Source organism: Saccostrea echinata, unplaced genomic scaffold (genome assembly GCF_033153115.1).
Source record: "Saccostrea echinata isolate AGI-Se365-2 ecotype Australia unplaced genomic scaffold, CSIRO_AGI_Sech_v1 ptg000001l, whole genome shotgun sequence".
Lineage (NCBI taxonomy): Eukaryota > Metazoa > Mollusca > Bivalvia > Ostreida > Ostreidae > Saccostrea > Saccostrea echinata.
Window position 1 is genome coordinate 39,945,330 of NW_026889750.1, and position 17,894 is coordinate 39,963,223.

At 36.8% G+C, this 17,894-nt stretch overlaps 2 long non-coding RNA genes and 1 pseudogene across 2 annotated transcripts in view; all 3 read left to right on the top strand.

Annotated features, from left to right (window-relative positions):
* The window catches only part of LOC133179387 (uncharacterized), a 276,577-nt gene that overhangs the window by 138,498 nt on the left and 120,185 nt on the right, over window positions 1-17,894 (top strand). The window lies entirely within an intron of this gene.
* Window positions 11,200-12,391, top strand: LOC133179341 (uncharacterized). The gene is made up of 3 exons (XR_009720098.1): window positions 11,200-11,296; window positions 11,539-11,679; window positions 12,156-12,391. It is a non-coding gene; the product is annotated as an uncharacterized LOC133179341 (long non-coding RNA).
* LOC133181420 (uncharacterized) lies at window positions 12,420-13,567 on the top strand (annotated as a pseudogene).

The window sequence follows — 17,894 nt, forward strand, 5'->3', positions numbered from 1 at the left end:
GACACAACAATTTTTTAATTTAATTTAATTAATTAAGTTATTTTTTGCACTTCACATGTTTTGATAGAACATCGGCATTACCACAGGACAAAAATCCATGATATCAGCATGTGAAGTTTGTAGGTCCTTTTTTTGGTCAGCATTCAGACATTTTAGACATTTGTTGAATTTGTATTTGAGTCCACTGATTTCATGTTGATACTATCCAATTTTTATATCCATGAATTTATTAACTTTTTTGATCACACAGTTGAAAATCAAAGTATAAAAAATTGCATAGAAAAAGTATTTAAGGCATTATGGAGAAGTTTTCAAAGGAAATGTACCATGCATGGTATATGTATTTTTTTATTTTGAATTTTTCCTTTGGATTCCTTTTTGCGAAAATTCTTTAAAATGCTTAAATGATATATTTTTGTGGCCGATTAAAGCTTCGCATCAATTTAACTTGTGCCATCTGTGGTTACATACCGGATTATCTTGTAATGCCAGCTTTGTGCCATATATTATGTCCTTCCAGGCATCTCATACTCTGAAAAGGGTGCTGCCCGTGGTAGATTCAGGGCATGCACTCGGATGACCACCTGGACAATCCACTTCCATTCCCTTGCCTCTTACCCATGTGCCTGTTTAGCAGAGTTTGTTTTGCAGAGCATAGGCAAGTATATATTTTCTGTCAGTATTGAAATTTGAACAACCAAAGCAGGGGCTTGACTGGCATTCTGTCCAGCCTCGGTCTTGCAGCTGAACATTATTTCTGTTAAAAGAGGCATCAATTGAGATGTCAGTGACATCTTTATAAGGGTTGCTTTGGGTCTTGTTGATTTCTTTCACTTTCTGTATCTTAATTTTGATGCATATCTTCTTTGTTTAGGTTTATAATATTTTTGCTTATTTTTAACAGGAGCTTCTGGAGAGAGGCCTTAGTGGGAGGTGGAATGAACATCTAGTCAGCCCATGAATTCTCTAGCCGTCTTTGCCCTTAATGAAGTATCCTAAAGGGCATATGCCAGGGCCATGTTTGGTGCTGATGCTTTGTGACCAGGACCCTCTTGATGGATCACTTGGATAGGGCATACTTGGGTGAGTTGAAGTCATGCCTGGGGTATTTCCATAAAATTCTCACTTTTGTTGAGTGCAGCACAGTGAAGGCCAGGATTATTCATATTAATGTGGAAGAATCCTCAGGGGTGTAGATTCAAATTTGTTCAAATGTTGACCCCCCAGGATAGGGTGGGGCCACATTGAGGGATCAAAGTTTTACATAGGAGTTAATAGGAAAAAATCTTTAAAAATCTTCTGCTCAAAAACAGCAGAGCCATGGTTAGTCATATTAATATGTAAGCATTCTCAGGTAGTGTAGATTCAAGGTAGTGTAGATTCACATTTGTTCAAATAATGACCCCTGGGGTAGAGTGGGACCAGAATGGGGGATCAAACTTTTACAAAACAATTAGGAAAAAATCTTTAAAAAAATCTTCTGCTACATGTAAAGAATGGCAAAGCCGTAGTCATATTGATATTGAAGCATCCATATTTAGTGTAAATTAAGGTTTGTTTGTTCAAATGATGACTCCAGGGGTAGGGGTAGGGTGGGGCCATAATGGGGGATCAAAGTTTTGCGTAGGAATAATTGGGAAAAAATCTTCTGCTCAAGAACAGCAGGTCCAAGATTAGTCATATTAATATGGAAGCATCCTCAGGTAGTGTAGATTCAAGTTTGTTTAAATTATGACCCCCGGGCATAGGAAGGAGCCACAATTGGGAATCAAATTTTTACAAAGGGACATCTATGGAAAAAAACAAATTTTCGAGGCAACTTTCTCAGCAACTATACTCATCACAGATGCTTGAAATTTTAGCGCACTCTTAGTTTAGGCATGCCATATGGTGGGATTCATTTTTGTTCGAATCCGATGTCATGTTTCTGTTTATCTGTGCATCTGTCTGTACAAAATTTCCGACAGTTTTTTCAGCAACTACTCAGTGCAGATGATTGAAATTTTAGCACATGCTTTGTTAGGCATGTCATATGGTGGGATTCATTTTTAGCTCATCTGAGCTGGAAGCTCAAGTGAGCTTTTCTGATCACATTTTGTCTGTAGTCCGTCTGTCTGTCTGTCCGTCCGCCTGTCTTTAAACTTTTCACATTTTGGACTTCTTCTCCAGAACCACTGGACCAATTTTAACCAAACTTGCCACAAAGCATCCTTGGGTAAAGGGGGTTCAAGTTTGTTCAAATGAAGGGCCATGCCCTCTTCCAAGGGGAGATAATTACGAATAAGTGAAAAATCAATAGCATCTTTTAAAAATCTTCTTCTCAAGAACCACAGGGCCAGGAACCCTAACCCTGAAACTCATGTGGAAACATCTCCAGGTAGTGTAGATTCAAGTTTGTTCAAATCATGACCCCTGGGGGTAGGGCAGGGCCACAATGGAGGATCAAATTTTTACATAGAAATATATAGGAAAAATCTTTAAAAATCTTCTTCTCAGGAACAGCAAAGCCCTGATTGGTCATATTGATATGGAAGTATCCTCAGGTAGTGTAGATTCAAGTTTGTTCAAATCATGACCCCCGGGGGTAGGGTGGGGCCACAATGGAGGATCAAATTTTTACATAGAAATATATAGGAAAAATCTTTAAAAATCTTCTTCTCAGGAACAGCAAAGCCCTGATTGGTCATATTTATGTGGAAGCATCCTCAGCTAGTGTAGATTCTATTTTGTTCAAATCATGACCCCCAGATGTAGGGTGGGGCCACAGTGGAGGATCATAGTCTTAAATAGAAATATGTACAAAAATATCTTCTTCTGAGAACTGCAAAGCCAGGGTTCGACACTAACTTTTTAAGGCTTTAGTCCAGCCGGACTAGTGCTTCATTCCTTTACTAGTCCGCACGCGATTTTATTGGTCCGTCCAGAAAAAAAAAAGAAAATCAATGTTTTTTAACATTAATTTAACATGACAATTAATATACGTATTATTTTTTTTATATAAACAAAGTATTTATGTGAAATATATTATTCCACAGATTCATTGAAATCTCGCAATCAGCAAGTACGATCGTATTCCCGATCTCGTTTTTTTTTATCTTTACATAACATCCAAAACGTCCAACATCTTTCTTAAAAGTGTCATACTAAATCATGATCGCTAAAACCTTATACTTCATATTGATCAGTCGAAAAATTAAGCTGAATTGACCCGGCATTGTGTAACTACCCGCCAAAAGCTAGAAATCTAAAAATACACACAGGATTTTCCAGTAAAAGTTGTCGAGAATCGGACATCGGTAATTTATTCATATTGTTTTTCAGAAATTTTCATTGGTCCGTTCGGACTAATTAGCCACATATTTTATTAGTCCGAATGAAAATGTATTCGTCTGAGACTAACGTTAGTGTCGAACCCTGAAAGCCATGATTAATCATTTTGATATGGAAGCATCCTCAGGTAGTGTAGATTCAATTTTTTTCAAATGATGACCCCCAGGGGTAGGGTGGGGCCTTAATCTGGGATTGAAAGTTTTACATAAGAACATATAGAAAACAAGATGTGTTTGTGAAACACTGATGCCCCCGTATGGCAGCTTATGGCGAAGGTTAAAGTTTCTCAAATGCAAGTCAAAATCCAGACCAAAAGATAAAAAATGTTTAATTCGAAAGCCCTAGCTGCAACTGTTCAAAAGTAATGGCGAAGGTTAAAGTTTTTTAAAAGTAAGTAAAACATCAAGGTCAAGGTCAAAATTGTTGGTATCCAAAGGAAAGTCTTGTCAAAAGGATTACATATGTAAAGTATGAAAGCCCTAGCACCAACCATTCAAAAGTTATGGCCAAGGTTAAAGTTTATCGAAAGTAGGTCAAACTCCTATGTCAAGGTCAAAGGGTCAAAGTGGTTGGTATCCAAAGGAAGGTGATGTCACAAGGATTACATATGTGAAGTATTGAAGCCCTAACATCAACCATTCAAAAGTTATGGCCAAGGTTAAAGTTTTTCAAACGTAGGTCAAACTCCTAGGTCAAGGTCAAAAGGTCAAAGTGGTTGGTATCCAAACGAAGGTCTTGTCACAAGGATTACATATGTGAAGTATGAAAGCCTTAGCTCTAACCGTTCAAAAGTTATGGCCAAGGTTAAAGTTTTTCAAAAGTAGGTCAAACTCCTAGGTCAAGGTCAAATGGTCAAAGAGATTGATATCTAGAGGAAGGCCTTGTCACAAGGAATACATATGTGAAGTATGAAAGCTCTAGCTCTAACCGTTCAAAAGTTATGGCCAAGGTTAAAGTTTTTCAAAAGTAGGTCAAACTCCAAGGTCAAGGTCAAAAGGTCAAAGTTGTTGGTATCCAAAGGAAGGCCTTGTCACAAAGAATATATATGTGAAGTTTGAAACCCCAAGCACCAACTGTTCAGAAGTTATGGCCAAGGTTAAAGTCTCATAAAAATTTGCAAAAGTGGGTCAAACTCCAAGGTCAAGGTCAAAAGGTCAAATATGATGGTACCCAAAGAAAGGTCTTGTCACAAGGAATACACATGTGAAATATGAAAGTCATAGCTCCAACCAATCAAAAGTTATGGCCAAGGTTAAAGTTGACAACAGACAGACAGGCAAACAGACAAACAGATAAACAGAAAAACAGATAAACAGACAAACAGATAAACAGACAAACAGACAGACAGGACAAAAACAATATACCCCCGGGATCTTTTGATCTGGGGGCATAAAAATTTCTTCTCAAGAACAGAAAAGCTATGTTTAGTCATATTGATATAGAAGCATCCTCAGGTAGTGTAGATTCAAGTTTGTTCAAATGATGACCCCTGGGATAGGGAGGAGCCACACTGGGGGATCAAATTTTTACAAAGGAATATATAGCAAAAATTTTGTTAAAAATCTTCTCAAGTACAACAAAGCCATTTGTTATATTGACATGGAAGCATCATCAAGTAGTGTAAAATTCTAGCCGCCCCCCCTCCCCCCCCCCCTTCCCTGTAATCTTTTCAATACTGAACTGATTTGTGCTTTTGCCTAGCCAATGTGCTCAGGGGAGTGTTGTGTCCCATGGGCCTCTTGTTGTTTGAATCAGATGTGACCGGTCAGCAGGGGATGCTCAATATATCTCTCAGTTGATTCGATACGCAAGAGCATGCTCTTGCGTATGTACAATTGTACGTATGTACAATTTCTAAAACGAGGTAAATTATTGACAAATAAGTTGATGAAACAAGAATATCAGCTGTCTCGTTTAAAGTCATCATTTCGTTATTTCCCGATCATGACAAGGAGCACACGGCGGGTGTGACCGGTCGGCAGGGGATGCTCACTCCTCCATGGCACCTGATCCCACCTCTGATGTTTGGAGGTCCGTGTTTGCTCTGCTCCTATTTTGTATTGTATAATGGACTTTTGAGCTTGAATACTGTTCGTTATCTTCATATATTTCATGATAACTTCCTGTTTATCTGTGCATCTGTTCGTACCAAATTTCCGTCACAGTTTTCTCAGCAACTACTCAGCGCAGATGCTTGAAATTTTAGCACACTCTTTGTTTAGGCATGCCATATGGTGGGATTCATTTTGTATGAATTCAGTGTCAACATGAGAGGGTATATTCTAGGGCTGTATCAATATATCAATATATATCAATATTTAAGGATGTATCGTATCAAAACAATAACTTCCATTACGTATCGGACAGGCAGATTTTCTGATAAATCTGTGAAAAAGTTGGGAATTTCAATCACCAAAGGTTATATTTTCACTGTTTTGAATTAAAATTGATCAATAATGATATAATCATTAAGCAGATAGCACATCTTAGATAAATATTACAAAATACATAGACAACTTTATTTTAACATGTTGATTTCACAGTCATTAAAAGTTTGAATTTGAAATGTAATTTGTAATGACAGTGAGACAGGAACTTGAAATGGATTATAAAACATTAAGTTTTTTTTTAAATTCATGCATTAAATGATTTATAAGACTTTTTTGATAGACTTGTTAAAGAATCCAATATATCGGATATCACATTATAAAATATTGTATCGTATCGTATCGATTTTTTTTCGCTCAATACCCAGCCCTAGTATATTAGATTCACATCAGAGCAGGGGTTTTACTAATGAGCATTCGCTTACAGACTTCTTGTTTTTAGCTAACCTGAGCTGAAAGCTCAAGTGAGCTTTTCTGATCACCCGCTGTCCATTGTCCGTCCGTCCGTCTGTACACTTTTCACATTTTCAACTTTTTCTCAAGAACCACTGGGCCAATTTTAACCAAACTTGATACAAAGCATCCTTGGATGAAGGGGAGTGTAAAATGTTAAAATGAAGGGCCAAGTTCCCTTCAAAGTGGAGATAATCAAGAAAAGACAAAAATTGGGTGGGGTCATTAAAAATCTTCTCAAGAACCACTGGGCCAGAAAAGCTGAAACTTATGTGGAAGCATCCTAAGGTAGTGTAGATTCTAAATTGTTCAAGTCATGACCCTAGGGGGTAGAGTGGGGCCACAATAGGGAATCCAAGTTTTACATTAAAACATTTATTAAAAAGCTTCTTCTCAAGAACCACTGGGCCAGAAAAGCTGAAACTTATGTGGAAGCATCCTGAGATAGTGTAGATTCTAAATTGTTCAAATCATGATCCCGGGGGTAGGGCGGTGCGACAATAGGGAATCCAAGTTTTACATTGAAATATGTAGTAAAAATCTTTAAAAATCTTCTTCTCAAGAACCACTGGGCCAGAAAAGCTGAAACTTATGTGGAAGCATCCTGGGGTAGTGTAGATTCTAATGCCCTGTTCACACAGAGAGTTTAATTCTAATTAAACATAAGTTACGATGAATTAAATTTGATCCGCGTTCACATGGAGAATTTAATGCGAATTAGTTTAATTTGAATTATTATACTGCGCGTTAAATTACTTCGCATTAGCTAAGTGAAGCTAATTCAAATTAAATTTTAACGCATGCGTAAGGCAGATTTAAGTCACAGGCCACATGTCGATGGTGAAATATGGGTACTTGTGCTATTTTTGAGTGGAAGACAAAGGAAAATTATGTTAATCACTAAATTATGTCAAATGTATGTACCTGCTCTGCACAATATGACATGATTTGTAAATGACGTCATAAAAACCTCACTGAGTAGCCTTGTTGTAGAAATAAAATTATAATTCGCATTAGTTTACTTCACATTAGCTGTCGTGTGAACGCAATTTAATTCACATTAGATTAATTCGCATCATTTTACTTTGCATTAATTTACTGTGAATTAAACTCTCCATGTGAACAGGGCATAAATTGTTCAAATCATGACCCCAGGGGTAGGGCGGGGCCACAATAGGGAATCCAAGTTTTACATAGAAATATGCAGAAAAAAATCTTTAAAAATCTTCTTCTCAAGAACCACTGGGCCAGAAAGGTTGAAAGTTACGTGTAAGCATCCTGGGGTAGTTTAGATTCTAATTGTTCAAATAGAGCGGGGCCACAATAAGTACTACAAGGGGGGGGGGGGATCAGGTGAAAAACGGCAAGGCCAGAGTTACTCAGGTGAGCGTTGTGGCCCATGGGCCTTTTGTTTTTCATTTTACTTTAATGTTTTATTTTACTTAATTATTTGTCATTCAAAATTGGCAAACGTACATTTATTGTTCATGGGGATGAGACCGGATGCAACAAACTTAAGTCCTGTGTCACAGTAGGTGCTGGCACACAAAAAGTCCCTTCACTGCTCAATGGCCTTGAGTGCTGAGTCTACATGTAAGTCTAAATTTTCAGCCCTCCACCAGCAATGGTGGTGTCTCTACATTGTATTTGAGTACAAAATATTCGAGAGGGAGATGTTAACAAAAAACAAACATTTATTGTTCAAAATTATTTCAAGGAAACAGATTAATATAAGTTGCAGCATCAATTTGTTTCTGAATCTTAAGTGTATACAGATTATTGAGTGTATATGTATGTTGACTTATCCAAATGAAATGAAGTTCAAATCAACTCTTGCTAACATAATTATTATTTAGTGAACCCTTTCAGGGGTTGAAATTTTCCTGGAAATCCCACTAGCCCAGGGGCTACTAATTAGTAAAAAAATTACTAGCCCAAACCTCAAACTAACTAGCTCGACAATTTTTCTATGCAAAATGAAAATGTAACAAGTTAAAGTTTCACACATTTTGGTGACAGAAACAAATTAAACTATTTCTCAGTCAAAAGAAACCAGTCTACATAGAAAAGAGAAAGTGAACTGACGAGAAATTTTTTTCCCGTTCTGCTAGTGCGATGGACTATCATTACATTTAAATTAGCTAGCCTGAGTCTTAAAATGACTAGCCTGCTAAAATGACTAGGACTACCATATATTTCAACCCCTGACCCTTTGCACATCAGAGAGTGTTTTCTGTGTAATGCATGAGCTCCCATGTAACACTTCACTATTGCAAACATATGGAAAAAAGACAGCTTGTTTTAAAATAATTTATCTGCATCTCTAGCATGTACTGCCTGATCTTGATTTATCTCAGCTGTACATCTATCAAGGGCAAAGTTATGCACAAATTTGTTTTTTTTCCTGCCTTAGGTCTTTTTGGCATGACCTGTAACTGTTTTGGTCTTTTTTATTACCTCACCTGAGCTGAGGCTAGGTGAGCAATGAGGCCCATGAGCCTCTTGTTGACTTTCTGATGGACTCTGACAAATGTTGAGTGTCAAAATAATGAATTTGTTTACTTTGCAGCAGACCATCCTCATAGAAGAAATCTGCAGCTTGACTAGTAGAGCTGTCCAGATCAGTGGTTACCTCCCTTTCTTCAAGGGAGTTCTGCCATCCCCTCCCTAACCCAGGTGAACTCATCCCCAGTAGTATGCTGCACTGGTAGATTTGCCCCACACACCCCAGGACTGCAGTGCTTGTCAGCAGTGCCTTCATCCAGTAAGTGGCTATGTTTAGAGCAAACTTTATTTTCAGTAACCATTTTATTAATTTGATGTTTGGTTGTGATATTCTCAGCAAATGAGTACACAGTCTGTCTTGCTGGCTGGAATGGTGTTTTGCCCACCTCTGAGTACAAGGGTTATTGTTCATGCCAATACACCGTACAGGGATGTCGTGGGGGAGTCACTTCCCCTAAGGGTGTTGACATCTACCAGCTGGTGACATTCAGCCTCATTAAGGGTTTCTATTGTGAGCATGATTTTATTTGATGTTTTTTGTAGGGACTGCAAGAAAGAAGAGCAGTGTTAGTAGAAGGAAGATTTTTCCTCATCGTACCATTACCTAAAGGGGGTTGCCCAGTGACTAAGTCCAACTTAAAGACCATGGTGTAGAGTGTGTATCTTTCCTACCCAGGGATTTGATCTCTTCATCCTCATAATAATTGTACTGCCTTGATACAAACAAATAATATTCATGCAGAGGAGTCCCATTCTGCTCAGGTAACTGCATCTGTCATTAGATGCCAGGTCCCTCACAAGGAGTCCATCACAGCCAGGTCTCTGCATGATGCTGGTGCAGTGAGACAATTTCATTTCACATCTCAGCTGTTTTTCCAGAATGTAGAAGTATGTGGGAATTTTGTTTAGCAAGCTTAGGTAAAGTCATAATGGTTCATTTGCATAGAACAATCAACGCAGCTAAAAGAGCATAGCAGCAGATATGAGTTACTTACCTTAGACTTACTGACATGACATACAGAACTTCAACATGATGTATAATGCTTTTAATTTTTTTCATAAATTTTAAAATGATATTCAGCTGCATGTATCATTTTGACCTTGCATGTATTAACATGTATTACATGTAATTGTGTATGACATGTATTCCATTCTTAGAGGGTTAATTATGCCCCGCCATGAATATGGCCGGGGCATATAGTGTTTGTCATGTCCGTCTTCCGTCCTTCTGTCCTTCCGTCTGTCCTTCCGTCACACTTTGCGTTTAGCTCTGTTCAAAGCTCAGTTTCAAAGAAACTATCCAAGATATTTTTATCAAACTTCATATGCTGATAGATATTGATGAGGGCTATGCAACTGCATCAACATTTTTTGACCTTGACCTTTCCTTTGACCTTGACCTCACTTTTCTTAAATTAGTGTTTAGCTCAGTTTTAAAGATACCATTCAAGATAGTGTAATCAAACTTCATATGTTGATACATACTGATGTAAGCTATTCAATTGCATCAACATTTTTTTGACCTTGACCTTTCTTTTGACCTTGACCTTACTTTTCTTAAATTAATGTTTAGCTCTGTTTTAATGAAACCATTCATGATACTTTTAACAAACTTCATATGCTGATACATACTGATGAGAGCTATTCAACTGCATCAATATTTTTTACCTTGACCATTCCTTTGACCTTGACCTCACTTTTCTTAAATAAGTTTTTAGCTCAATTTTAAAGATACCATTCAAGATAGTGTTATCAAACTTCATATGCTGATACATACTGATGAGAGCTATTCAACTGCATCAACATTTTTTGACCTTGACCTTTCCTTTGACCTTGACCTCACTTTTCTTAAATTAGTGTCAAACTTAATATGCTGATACATACTGATGAGAGCTATTCAACTGCATCAATATTTTTTGACCTTGACCTTTCCTTTGACCTTGACCTCACTTTTCTTAAATTAGTGTTTAGCTCAGTTTTAAAGAAACCATCCCTAATATTTTCATCAAACTTCATATGCTAATACATACTGATGTAACCTTTTCAACTACATCAACATTTTTTGATCTTGACCTTTCCGTTGATCTTGACCTCACTTTTCTTAAATTAGTTTCTGAATCAAACGTCATATGCTGATACATACTGATGTAAGCTATTCAACTGCAGCAATATTTTTTGACCTTGACCTTTCCTTTGACCTTGACCTCACTTTTCTCAATTTGTGTTAAAATGTTGCATTACTAATATACCCTTGGCGGGGCATTCATGTCCTATGGACATATTTCAAGTTTTTTATATAATCTGATAAATAAATAGTTAAAGGTCTTATGCAAGGAAATAGCCAATCAAAATGAATTTAGTCAATTGTAGTTCTATATATATAGAGACAATTTCTTTTTATTTTTTCATTTTCGGCAACCTTTTTTAGGTCTACAGTTTTAATTTTGGACTCATGTACTAGGAACATCATATCTTTAGCAGAATTCTGCCACTGAATTAAAGTGAACTCTTTTTTTAGATGCGCATGATGCATCTTCCTGGATGGTGTGTAGGCTGTTTGTCAACTTCCTGGATGGTGTGTAGGCTATTTGTCAACATTTGAAACCCACGTGTATTTCAGGGTAGGTATGTATACACTCAATTTTCTTTCTTAAAAGCCGCATAAGACGTGTTTTTTCTGATCTCAAAGTTTTGTCTCAGCATTAATCTTTATTTCCTCTTTCATGAATTATCTGCTGAGAGTCTAATTAATTAATTGATTTAATTAAAGCTACATAGTAACATACAGTAAAATTATTTCCATGTGTGAGACTTAAAGAGGAACGAGTAACTCTCATTTTGACTACAATTTCTTTGATTTCAGGAGTAGTCTCCCCTTTTAAAGATCAAAAATGGCGGATATACAATGCGGCATGTAGTCTGGTCATCAACGGAAAGTTTCGACACCCGTATACCCGTATTTCTACCAATCACCTCTGTAACCTTTGTTGTGTTCATTAGACAGGTAAGAAAAACAAGATTATTAATTAAAATAATTCTAATGAGATAAATGATTAAGAATAAAACATATTTACATGCACAGACTCCCTCGTATAAGAAAATGTCACATTTTACACATACAATTGTACATCATTTACATATCCACATTTTCCCCATTTACACAGTTGAATAGATTCAGTGCATAATAATACATAGCAACAATTATTACATGTAAGACAATTCACAAAATATTTATTAAATACAAATTTCATACATCTAAATTAAATACACAGCATCAATGCCCCCCCCCCCCCCCCCCCCTTTACAGTCTTACAACTTCCTTTTTAATTTTGGATCTGTTAGTGATTTACAGTAAGTGTCTTCAGATTTTTTATCGTACAGCTGATATCTTTTAGATCTAAAGTATTTTCACTGAGATTTATATTTTAACTTTTTTTGTTTAATTTTAAAGTAATTTTTCCTATTTTGTTGTTGTTTTAGGTGATGGACCACTCTACTTCCTTTTATAACAGGTGCCCCTACAGATTCACAAAGTTCCAATGTTGAGTTTCCATGACCGCTATTCAGTGAGTGCACAACTTTATGTATTCTACTTTCAAATTTCTACTACTTGTAATACATTTTGGATTTGATTTTAAATATGCCCTATTCACAGATTCAGATTTTTGTGTACAAGTATGATATTTAATTCTATCAAGATTACTTCGTCCTAAAGTCAAATTTATACAGTCTTTTAACAAACATATGTCATCTTCTGTCATGTTTAATTCAAAGTCACTAGGCAACACTGAAGATTTCTACTTATTGCTTTTCAGTCCGTGACAGGTGACAAGACTTTCCGCACTGTCCTTGGTAGCAGCTTATGATGGAACCAACAGCAGTGGATATTGCCCGCTTCATCAGAGGTAAGTCTCCGGAGTAGTGTTTGCAGCAATTCTCGTACTCTGTCCTGCATTGAAGCTTCAGGTCCAAGGCAAATCTTCTCTGCATGGATTCTCTTATAGCTTTGGTTCTTCCCAGAAACGTGTGACTGCTGAATGGAGCCTTAACAGTCTGTTTTCTTTGAGAGTCAAAGAAGTGACGCAAGTCTTTAAGGTTTTCAATCACATGTCCTTGTTTTACAGATGCTCCAGATGCAGCGGCACTATCTCCATCACTGGTGAAATGGGAAATGACGAGTGGACGGTCATCACTTTGTAACTCCCCGATACAGTTTGCGGCCCATCTCTTCTCAACTCCAATGGTGGTCTCCGGAGGAACGGTTGCAGTGCAGTCTTCGTGTCCTGGGCAGGTAACTTCCTTTCCTTTGCTTCGTAGGTGTGTGCCCTTCTTGCATAGTTTGTTGCCACAGAACACTGCCACAACATTTTTCCTCTTGAGTTACATTTTCACTTACGGACTTACGGTATATGGCAGCTTGGAATGGGGTTTTTCCAATGGCACTGAAGGTGGCATTATTATACCTGGCATCTCCTTCCACTCTGATAGCGGTATCAGGAAGTCCACATTTTTTATTAAGTTCTTGAATGTTCTGCCTTATTTTCTTCATACTGTTTTTATTTACTTTGGTGATAATTTTCCCCACTTTGTTGCAGGTCTGTTGCATGTTGGCGGCTGATGCTGGTTCAATATTTGCACCAAGAAGCATACCACGCATACCCTCTGTTGTAAGACTGGTACCCAGGTGACCGACAGCCATGGTCACATTTAGCTGTGCAACTCTATGTCCCCTTCCAGATCTCCTCATCTCTTCGTAAAGCTTTCCTCGGTGACTGGTATAGTGGCACTTCTTACATCGGATGGAAAGGATCCATGCCAGGCCTCGTTTTTCCTCCCCATGCTGGTTCCAGTCCAGTGAACCGTCACAGTCTGGAAACTTATCTGAGTGTTCTTTAAATGCCTGATTCCGCAATTTAGCAATCTTTTCTTGGTGAAGGACTTTATATAGTTTTGAGTTTGGGTCATCTGACACAGCTTCCATGTAGGAGTCTACAGGCTGAACTTCACTTGGCCCGGGTCGCAAAATCTTCATCTCACTGCTTCGGCTCTTGGCATCTTTATCTGCAAACATTCCATTTTTCTGTGGCCATACAATGTCCCGAAACTCTTCTTTACTTAGTCTTCTCATTGGAATTAGAAATTGGACTGGGCTGGTGGTCCCTATATTCTTCTAGCCTTTATTGTGAGGATTACTTCCTTTTTTGTATTGATGTTGATGCAACCATTTTGGTCCCTTTTTTTTTGGCATGATTATTATTTAATCATACACTTGTAGACTTTTTCTAATAATATGCTATTGTATGTGGTGCACATTTTTAAGTATTGTAAACTTTTGTGTTGTTTATTTATTTTAGAGCTGCCTGGTCTACTAAAAGAAACTCCATTCTTTGATGACTGATGGAAAAGCCTCATCACCCCCCCACCCCCCCACTGCTAAAGAACCCCTTATCTTAATCACTAGCCATTAATCAGTGACCACTGTTATCAAAGCTCCAAGGTACATTATTGAAGTCTCTTTTGACACCATTTTTTCCAGTCTCTGACTTTGTTTTAGAATTAAGATTTTCAATTTTTTGCTAATTAATTCCGTATAAATCAGTAAACTTCCTGTTTCTTAACTAATTAGAGCTTATTAATTAGAGTTCAATAAACTTTTAAGCAGATAGCCAAAAACCCCAACATTTCAACTTGCATTTCATTCTAATTTTTTTTCTCAATAATTAACTCATAAAATTTTTTTAAGTTTTGAAATTAATAAACTGTAGATGAATTTGTATAGAAATTTAGCCTAAAATTCAATAATCTGTTAGGAAGAGTTATCTCCTATTTTTCATCCCTTAAGGACAAAGATAAATTTTGATACACTAGTATATGAAAGATAAATAACTAAAAGACATTTTCTGCAAATTTTATTTAATTTCATTAACTTTTAGTTGTCTTAAAGGTCTTACGCAAGGAAATAGCCAATCAAAATGAACTTATTCAATTGTAGTTCTATATATATATATATATAGAGAGAGAGACAATTTCTTTTTCTTTTTTTGTTTTCAGCAAATTTTTTTTAGGTCTACAGTTTTAATTTTGGACTCATGTACTAGGAACATCATATCTTTAGCAGAATACTGCCACTGAATTAAAGGGAACTCTTTTTTTAGATGTGCATGATGCAACTTCCTGGATGGTGTGTAGGCTGTTTGTCAACTTCCTGGATGGTGTGTAGGCTGTTTGTCAACTTCCTGGATGGTGTGTAGACTGTTTGTCAACTTCCTGGATGGTGTGTAGACTGTTTGTCAACTTCCTGGATGCTGTTTGTCAACATGTGAAACCCACGTGTATTTCAGGGTAGGTATGTTTACTGTCAATTTTCTTTGTTTAAAGCCGCGTAAGGCGTATTTTTTCTGATCTCAAATTTTTGTCTCAGCATTAATCTCTATTTTCTCTTTCATGAATTATCTGCTGAGAGTCTAATTAATTAATTAATTTAATTAAAGCTACATAGTAACATATAGTGAAATTATTTCCTTGTGTGAGACCTTAATTTGTACATATAAGAATACTTGAGAAATTTTGCTTTGTTATCATTGCTTTATGCAAAATTTGACAGACTGATTTGATTCATTTTCATTTAATCACTGTGGAAAACTTTTATCTTTCAGCTTCCTTGGCCAAAGGAGATGATGGCACCTTGGCCTTATGAGCATTTTTTCTCTTTCCATAATTGATGGAATCTCTGAATCCATCTGATGCATTTCCTCAGACAGTCTGCTCTATTGTGCAGGTAAAATTCCCTCCTCTTTACTTTCACTCCCTAATTGTGTGGCACATTTTGGTGTTTGAAATTGACCCTTTTTAGCTCACCTGAGCTGAAGGCTCAAGTGAGCTTTTCTGATCAAAGAGTGTCCAGCGTCCCTCTTTCGTCTTGCCACAAAGCATCCTTGTGTAAAGGATATTTAAGTTTGTTCACAGGAAGTGCAACACCCTCTTTCAAGGGGAGATAATTAAGAATTCGTGAAAATTTGGTGGCATCATTTAAAGATCTTCTTCTCAAGAACCACTGGGCAGGAAAAAATGAAACTTATATGAAAGCTTTATTACATACTCTAGATTCAATTTTGCTCATATCTTGACCCCCGGGGGTAGGGCTGGGCCGCAAGATTGGGTCGAAGTTTTACATAGGAATATATAGGAAAAATCTGAAAAAATCTTCTGAAAAACAGCAAATGATTAGCCATGATTAGTCATATTATAATAGAAGTATCCTAAGGTAGTTTAGATTCAAGTTTGTTCCAATCATGACCCCTGGGGGTAGGGCAGGGCCACAGCAGGGGGTCAAAGTTTACCATAGGAATATGTAGGAAATATCTTTAAAAATCTTCTTCTGAAGAACAGCTAAGCCATCATTAGTCATATTAAAACAGAAGTAGGTAGTGTAGTCAAAGTTTACCATAGGAATATGTAGGAAATATCTTTAAAAATCTTCTTCTGAAGAACAGCTAAGCCATCATTAGTCATATTAAAACAGAAGTAGGTAGTGTAGAATCAAGTTTGTTCAAATCATGACCCCCAGGGGTATGACGAAGTCACAACAGTCAAAGTTTTACATAGGAATATACAGGTGTAATGGTTAAGAGGCATTTGAGTAAAACACATTGAAGACCTCAAATAATGGAATTACCTGACAACCCTTGGAATGGATTAGCCAAACCAAAAGGTATATAAGCCAAAGCTTTGGGAAAGTCAGGCATTCAGAAGCTAGCTGAAGAAGTTGGATGCGGAATCAGCAATAAAGAAGTTAAGGTATTCCATCCCTAATAGCAACAGATTCAATGAAATTGAATGCATAACAGATGTGTAGGTGTTGAATACTCAGTATATTTAGACATCATTCCCATTTATTACTATTAGCGTGTAATATTGTGGGATGTGTCTTCATTTATGACCTTGAATTTTGGTAAGGGTTATCTCACTCTGTTTTTAATTAATAAAAAATAAATTATACAAAAAGAAACTTATCTGGTTAAAAAAAAAAATCATTCTATTTCTTATGTTTTAATGCATCTTTCCATGACAGTATTTATTGATGTTATTATTATTTGAATTTTTATTTTTAAAAAATCGCTTGTCCCCATAGACTTCAATGCTATCTTTGTTAATTAATTACTGCTTAGTTAGTTACATTTTTGAAACTTTCTCTTGGTAAATCCTTTTCTAATGTGAAATGCATTTACATAGGAAATATCTTTAAAATCAACTAAGCCATTATTAGTCATATTTATACAGAAGCAACCTTAGGTATTATAGAATCAAGTTTGTTCAAACCATGAGGGCACAACAGTGGGTCAATTAAATTTTGCATAAGAAAAAAATACAGGATTCATTTTCAAAAAATCTTCTGCTCAAGAACAAGCCATTAGTCATTATATTATAGAAGCATCCTCAGGTAGTGTAGATTCAAATTAAGGGTGGGTAGGGTGGGGCCACAATGAGAGATCAGAGTTTTACATAGGAAAACATAGGATTGATTGATTGTATGTTGTTTTAAGTCCCGTTTGAGAATTTTTCACTCATATAGAGACTCCACCATATTCCGGTGAAAGGCTTCAAATTTAATTCTTTACTCGGCACTGAGGGCCATTGAGCAGTGAGGGATCTTTATTGTGCCTACGCCTGCCTTGGTTATTAAGTCTCATTCGAAGGAGCCATAACTTTCACTTCAAAGTGTCGAGTACTTGGTGAACGAACAGTTGCTACCTATTTTTTATCGAACTAAGTCAGTCGCAGCTGGGGCTCAAACCCATAGCCTCATTGGTTAAGATCAAAGCGGGAGTACATGTGACTAGTATTCATTCTTTAGACATCCATGCTCTTGGTGAGACGTGTTATCCCTGCCGGGAGTTTTTGCCGTTCGTTCAATTGTTTGTCCATTTAAGGAAAGGTAAATAATTTTTAATTTATATTTTATTGCCTTGGTGGAAGAACCTTGGTGGTTCTTTTGGGCCTAGGTGGCAAAATTTACAAACCTTGGTGGTGTCATAATGTTGAGGCCTAGGTGAGCCAATTATTCATTTGCCTTGGTGGCAAAGTATGACAAAATCAATCTTGGTGATTGACATTACAGTCCTTGATGAAAAAAAAAAGAAAATGATGGTGCATAATTGTGGCTATCATAATTTGTATGGTAGGTCTATTGGTATAACGTTATAGCTTGAAATTTTTTCC